This window comes from Phyllostomus discolor, chromosome 7 (assembly GCF_004126475.2).
Source record: "Phyllostomus discolor isolate MPI-MPIP mPhyDis1 chromosome 7, mPhyDis1.pri.v3, whole genome shotgun sequence".
Lineage (NCBI taxonomy): Eukaryota > Metazoa > Chordata > Mammalia > Chiroptera > Phyllostomidae > Phyllostomus > Phyllostomus discolor.
Genome location: NC_040909.2, coordinates 14,870,483 through 14,877,817, shown reverse-complemented (window position 1 = coordinate 14,877,817; position 7,335 = coordinate 14,870,483).

Sequence of the window (7,335 nt, the reverse complement as noted above, 5' to 3'; positions counted from 1 at the left end):
CAGGTCCCATCCCAGCGACATCACCTAGCTAACCGCAGTCACTGCCATTTTATCTGTCGAATTCTGAATGGAGTCTGCTATCTACACATAAACCTAAGGTTTGTGATCAGAAGGAAAGAACTCTTTTTAATCCCCCACACCCAAAGTAGGTTAACACTAAGTATCTTTTCACACCTCTCTAGTTTCTCGCTGTCTGGGTTTTTTCTCAAAGAAGTTAAACAGAATGCAAACCAGCAGGGGATTCCCACATGAGTTAGCAAGGCTGCTATGTCTTCCTAACTAATGTGACCGTCAGTCCCCCCTCCACTTTCCCTACTTGGAAATCCTCTGTATCTTATGATACTCTGCTGGGGCAACAGCCTTCGCAGAGAGGCCAGTGTATAGCACAGAGGCTTTGATGCAGTTGAGCAAGGTCCGGCTGCATAGGGGTTTAAGGAAAAGGATTTGTGGTCCTGTTGTTCCTCCTTGCATCTTACTGATAAATGAAAGGGCAATGGTGGAAGGCATCCTCCCAGTTGGCAAAGTTCTAAGACTAGACCAGCTGCATGAGGAGAAGACACATGACATTGGCATTTTCCTGGTCAGATCAGACATTCTCAAAAAAGGCTAACACGCTTACCTTAAATGTATAATTTGTATAGGGTGCCACCTAGTGGTCAATGGCAAATTCATGTTTTCAACTCAGGGGTATAACATAAGCAAAGTCACAAACTGGTCTAAACTGGCGCTGTCCAAAACATCCGTAGTGTGAGCCGCAAATGTGAGAAGTGTGTAGAGCCAGGGACCGTGAAGGGCATTTCCCAGGGCACTTCTGAGGCTTAGTAGGATGTGGTCTTGAGACAGGTTGTAGCAGTGGCTGTGGAAACAGGCAGAGGTTGTAAGAGGCATTTCCCACAGAAGACTCTAGGTTTTGACCCTAGATGCCTGCAACTCAGCTGTTCATCTGGTCTAAGGATCTGCTGGATGATGAGAGACTCCGGGACACTGAGCCTTGTTCTAGTCCCCCAGCTCTGAGTTCAGGGACATTTTGGACCCAGCTGGATTTGCCCGAGGTCCAGGAGGGTGATGAATGAAGACTGCTCATGCCAAGGGCACAGGAATGGTGCCCCGTAGTACTACTGCATACAGTTTAACCCCAGGTTCGATGAGGGTCACTGGCCCAGCACACGTCCAGGCTGATATATACACACCGAGGGCTGGGCCTTGGAGGGACAGCTGAGCTTCCTGAAGGCCTAATGTAACCCAGTTTATCTAGATGTTTCCATCTGGAACTCACCCCCACCGCCAGCACACACATGCTTGTGGTGAGATTTTCTTAGGTTCTGAAGCCAGCATTTCACTCTCTCCAAAAGAATGCTGCTGCCCAGCGTGCTGTTTTCTGATTCCGCTCACTTACTTATGGTTCCCCCAGGTACGTAAAACCTGTTCGATTTACCCGGTGAGGGTAATCGGGCTTGGCTTTCCTTCAGCTGGAGCCAACGACGACATTCATCAACACAGCCGACAGGCAGTGGGCGAGAAAATGAGGCTCCCAGAGAATTCCCATGTGCCTTGGGCAGGTTGGCCTTCCTTCTGTCAGAACAGGCTCAGAAGCCAGTTGAGAACTGTCATTGATAGAGCAGGGACATTTAAAACAGTTGCTTAACCTCACCTCTTAATTTGCAATGGCCCAGAAGTCATAAACACAAACAAACTGGAACAGGTCACAGTTGGATTTACAGGTACAGACCTGCCTGAGGGACTCGGAGATTCCAGAGCAGGCTGGACTGGAATGAGAGACGGCAGGCTCTGGAAAGAAAGTGACCATAAGAGCGAAACCCTGTTTGATTTACCTAAAGAGTGTCTGCCTTTGGCTTTTCTTCCATCAACCCCTTCTATTAATGTATGTCTGCACAGTTTCCCTACAATGGAAGAGACGTTACATGCACACTGATGTTGATTATAACACTGTTTGCAGTAGCAAAAATTAGAAAATATCTCAATGATCCTTGTGGAGGATTTGCTATATAAACCAAGATAGACACATCCGTACCATGGAATACTAGGTAATCATTAAGGAAAAGGTAGAGAAAACGGCAACAAAAGGACAAAATAGATGAAAAATAATGGTTTTGAAAACTTTGGACATTAGGTGATAGAGAACAGTAATCATTATGGAGCTCTTCCATACAGCCTGTGCGCCCAGGCGTAGTCTGGGTCCGCCCGGCCTCATGGACTTCTCTCCGCCGAAGCCACACTGGATGTGTGTTCAGCCCTGACACCCACAGTGATCCCTCTCACCACAGGGCCTTTGCATCTGCTCTCCCCTTCACCTGTTACCTTCCACCCATCCTGCAGATCTCAGCTTCCTCAGGTTCTCCCTGACTTCCTGACTAGGTCACATCCCTCGAATATGCACTCTTGGAAGAATATTTTTCTGGTTCTCCTACCTCTTATTTGCCATAATATATTCAAATGTGTATACACATATGTGGCTCTTTTGATAATGTCTATAGCCTCATTGGTTTAAAGGTAGACCGGGTTCATATGCCTTTTCATTCTCTATTGAAATAATGCCTCACACAATACATCCCATAACTATTTGTTAAACGTGTAAATCAATTAATGCAATTCTTACTGGGGGTGACTTTCAAAATATTTAACAACTAATGTGGCACAGGCACTTCTCATTCAGTACTAGAGTCAGCTGTAAACAGCCAGCATGACCATATGTGTGAACACCGACTGTATAGAGGTCTGTCTGGAAAAAGTCCAACCATTGTTAATATAACGAGAATCATTTGTGTGACATCCATGTAACCTGGCAGCCAAGGAGAGTGGACTGGAGTGCACATGCATGAACAAGGATGACTTCACTGTACTAGTCAGTGGGGGTGGTAGATGCTATTGAGTGAGCATCTTCCGTGTGTACTGTGTCACATTCAAAACCACTGAGCGAGTACAGCTGCAAATCTGCATCAAATTTTGCATTAAGCTTGAACATTCCTCCACAGAAACTATTTCAGTGATTTAGAAGGCTGCAGCTATGGACAACTGGTGATTGGCAGCTTCATCACATCTCATGAAGAGTTTTGTGAAACATCAAATCACCCAGGTGACTCAGCCCCCCTACAGCCCATATTTGGTTTTCCCTGCAACTTCTGGCTTTTCCCAAAACTGAACTTACCTTTGAAGGGCAAGAGATTTCAGACTGTTGATGAGATTCAGGAAAATACAATAACAGGGCAGCTGATGGGGATTGGGAGAACTGTGTGAGGTCCCAAGGTGCTTACTTCGAAGGGGACTGGTCTGTTATTGTCCTATGTACAATGTTTCTTGTATCTTCTTCAGTAAATATCTCTATTTTTCATAGTACACACCTGGATACTTTCTGGGCAGACCTCCTATATTAGCCCCGACTATGTTACTAACATCAAAGGTTGTAACAAACTTAGTGCTTTCATCCTAACCTATTACAGGATTACAGGGGCATATGCATAATGAAATAATACATTTAAAGTACACATGGAAAAGTCAAATCAGATCTATTTACTTAATTTTATTTAGACCCCGAGTCAGCTAGGGTTAATTTCAGCTGCATGTGATAGAAAATCCAAATTAATGAATAAGCCTCGCATGTGACAAGGTTTTATTTTCACACGTACACACAAATGCAGTCTGGAGCTGGTATGGAGAGTCTGAGATATCAGGAACACAGGTTCTTCAAGCTTTCCATCCCTCCATTCCTAGGACTCTTGTTTCATGGTCTCGAATGGCTGTTGGAGTTCCAGCCCTCAAATTCACATTCCAGGCAGCAGGATGGAGGACTGGGTGAAAAGAGAGACAAGAAAGTATGATTTATACAATGGGGGGGAAATAGGCAACAGATACTGCAAGTGATAGCAACTAGATGTCAGCTTTAACAAATAAGGCCTTAAAAGTAGCCATTTGTTTTTTGTCTCAGCCTATACGCAGTGGTGCTATTGGCTAGAAATGGCTGGGGGGCACTCACTGTTTCCCAGTGTTGAGACCGGACCAGCCCTTGTAGTTGTTAGGATTGTAATAAGCACCTCAGCAACCACCATCAAAGAACTTTAGAAAAACAAGACTTACTACTCACGGATCCTGAAGAGTACACAGCACACCCGCGGCCACACAGTAAGGTCACAGTAGAGAAAGAGAGAACACAGACCTTGGGTTCTGCCTTTATTGAGGTCAAGAATGTGGTGCCTAGGGTGTTGTTGGTTCACTCTTTACTGCTGAATTTTAACAGAGTGGTAATTAAAGCTTGTAAAGAGAAAACCAGGGTTACTCAAATACCAGCAAACTGAATTCAGCAACATAAGAATTATGCACCATGACCAAGTGAGATTTATCCTGGGAATGCAATTTGGTTTAACATCTGAAAAGCAATTCTGTAATAAATCCTATCAATAAAATGAAAAAAAAAACAAGAACCACATGATTTCTGTGTATATCTCAATATACACAGAAAAGCATTTGACAAAATTCAACACCTCATTAGGAAAAATACATTCAACAGTCCGGGCTGGTGTAGCTGTGGATTGAGCACCTGTGAACCAAAGGGTCATGGGTTCAATACCCAGTGTAGGCCACATGCCTGGGTCGCAGGTCAGGTTCCCAGTAAAGGGTGCTGGAGAGACAACCACACATTGATGTTTCTCTCCCTCTCTCCCTTCTCCTCTCTAAAAATAAATAAATAAAATCTTTAAAAAAGAAAAATATACTCAACAAACTAGGAATGGAATGGAATTTTTTAATCTTAATAAAGAACAACTACCAAAAACACATAGCTAACGAAATGTTTAAAGGTGCTGGATGTTTGCCCTGGCTGGTGTGGCTCAGTGGATTGAGTGCCGGCCTGTGAACTGAAAGGTCAGTCACTGGTTGGATTCTAGCTCAGTGCTGGAAAAAAAAATGTACTGGAAGTTCTAGCCAGAGAAATTATGTGTGAGAGAGAGAGAGGAAAAAAAAAAAGGATCCAGACTGGAAAGGAGAAAGTAAATCTATATCTTTTCACAGATGATAATGATCTTGTATCTAGAAAATCCTAAAGAATTAAAATCCTAGATATTAAATCCTAAAGAATCCTAAAGATATTAAATCCTAAAGAATCCTAAAAACTATTAGAACTAATAACCAGTTCATCGAGATTGCAGGATCTAAGATCAGTAAAAAAAAATCTATTATATTATTATGTACTTGCAATGAACATACATGCTACAACATGAATGAACCCTTAAAATATTATGTTAAGTGAGAACATCCAGTCACCAAAGGTACACTCTTTATGATGGTTCTCTTTAGATGTGATATGCAGAAGAGGCAAATCCTCAATGGTCAGTTGGAGACAGAAAGTTTGCCAGAGGCTAGAGGTCAGGAGGGATGGGAAGTGACTGGTAATGGGTACAAGGTTTCTTTTGGGTGTGATGAAAATGTCCCGGAGTTAGTGGTGATGGTTGCACAACTTTGTGAATGTACTAAAACTCACCACGCTGTACACTTTCAATGAATGAATTGTGTGGTCTTTGAATTATATCTCAATATCGCTATTTTTTTAAAAAGAAGCTGGTGAACATGAGATTATATCTAAAACACATATACAACAACAGCTAAATTAGAGGATTAACAGCATGGAAGAATTATAATAACAGACAATCATTGGGGTTGCATGCTCCCACAGACACACATGGAATAATTTTAATTTCAAAAAGATGAAGAACTGCAGTTGATTAAAACATATTGAATATATAAAAAGCCATGAGTTCAGAATAATTTTTTAGAAAGGAAATAGTCTTGGAGATTGCTGGAACATCAAACTTATTCCCCCTGAAAATGGATAATTACAGGGGAAGAACTAAACATTCATCCCATCTTTCTGATATAAACTGAATTTCAGTGTAACCGAATACCCCTGTGGATAAGGGAAAGATTTTCGGTGCAGAAGAATTCTGTCTAGGGCTGGAAATAAGGTAAAGGCAAGTGGGTTAGAGGGTATAAAACTTAAGAAGGTACTCAGGACAAGCATCTAAATTAAAACATTATTTCAATTATTAGTGAAATAACTGACTCAGGCATTGTTCAGTGATGCTTCTAAAACTGCCAGCGGAAAGGCTGATAGGAGACATACAAAATCAGGCTATCGCTATCTGACCCCAAGGATAAATCTTAATGTCACAAAAAGTGAGGCAACTAATATGCACCTTCTGATGCGGAAGCAGATAGTGCAATAGGAAGAAACTGCCACCGAGGAAGGATTCTCAGGAAAAAAATAATTAAATCATAACAAAATCAGGCCTTTAGAACTGACCTGTAGTCCACAGGAAATATTGAGCACAAAGGAGGAAGTCCACAAGAAGGCAGTGTAACAGATCCCAAAGGAGGAGTTTTATATTGGACCCTAATTTCATCAACAAGTAAATGAAAGAAATAATAAAATGGGAGGGGACTGTTCTAGATTAAAAGAAACACAAGACTTATGAGAAACACAAGAGACATAATAATCAAAATGATCTTGTTTGATCCTGATTCTAAACAGAAATTACCAAAAAAAAAATTCATACAATAAAGGAAATTTGAGTAAGGCTTGGTAATTGAATATTTAGGAATATTTTTAATTTTGTTAGATGTGATAATGGCATTGTGGTTATGCAAGAAAATATTTGGATTTTTCTTTTTGAGTTGCATACTGAAGTATTTAGAGGCAAGTGATATGATGCCTGGCATTTGCTTTAAAATACTCCAGCAACAAAACATCACAAGGAGGAAAGGGTAGATGAAACAAGTATATGGTAAAATGAAGCTAGGAGATGGACATGGGGAGTTTGTTATACTTTCCACTTTTCAGTATGTTTGGAAAGTTTCACAATAAAATTTCACCCCCTCCCCAAATATGAGTACACCGTTATTCTGGAGAAACTCTTTTCACTGTGTGTGTGTTCAAGAGTGAGCTCGGCAGCCATGTTTGTAAAATGAAAGTTGGAAAAGACTTTAATGTCTGTCAAGGAAAGAAGAGCTAAATAAATTGAGGCAATGTAATAAGCGATTGTCCTGTCAGCAACATTCCCTGTTCCCCTTGGTCCATGAAATCCTGATACCCAGACAAATGTTTTGTGGTTTCATCGTGATGAAACCAAGGCATAGGTTGGAATTTCCTTTCTTTTTGCCAGTAATTGCTCAATGGTGGGCAGGCAACCAATTTCACCAAGGAGAACTGAAGGGAAATTTTTTTGGTGACAGGCTTCTAGGAAAGATTCACCACATTTCACTGATTCTAAAACACAACCCTTTTATCGTTTCTGAAATTGGCAGGCTTCTCACAATCCATAGCATTTC